The sequence below is a fragment of the Pseudomyrmex gracilis genome, unplaced genomic scaffold (assembly GCF_002006095.1).
Source record: "Pseudomyrmex gracilis isolate BER0280 unplaced genomic scaffold, ASM200609v1 scaffold_2167, whole genome shotgun sequence".
Lineage (NCBI taxonomy): Eukaryota > Metazoa > Arthropoda > Insecta > Hymenoptera > Formicidae > Pseudomyrmex > Pseudomyrmex gracilis.
In genome coordinates this window covers 3,279-3,623 of record NW_018022751.1, presented here as the reverse complement: position 1 = coordinate 3,623, position 345 = coordinate 3,279, and positions in this window count along the sequence as shown.

Below are 345 nucleotides of genomic sequence, written 5' to 3'. Positions count from 1 at the left end.
GTGTCAGATCCGCGGTCGCGATTCTTCTATCTTCTTCTCTTCTTTTTAACAAACCGTCGTCGCCCGGTAACCGACAGTCGCGCCGATCGCGCGCCGTTCACGCAGCTCCCGCGACACATACGCGGTGACCCCCGCGTAACAATATATTGTGACGTGGTATTCGCGCCGCTCTTTCCCCGTCACGAAAGTTAACAGATTTCGCGGGAGCCCAGGAAAACGAGCTAAAAAACGAGCGCCAAGATCCTCTAGGGCTTGCATAAATCCGCGTAGAATAGTCTTTTATTTTTATTTTTGTATTATATGTAATTTCGGCGCTTCACCGTCATGAAAACATCGAGGGACGTT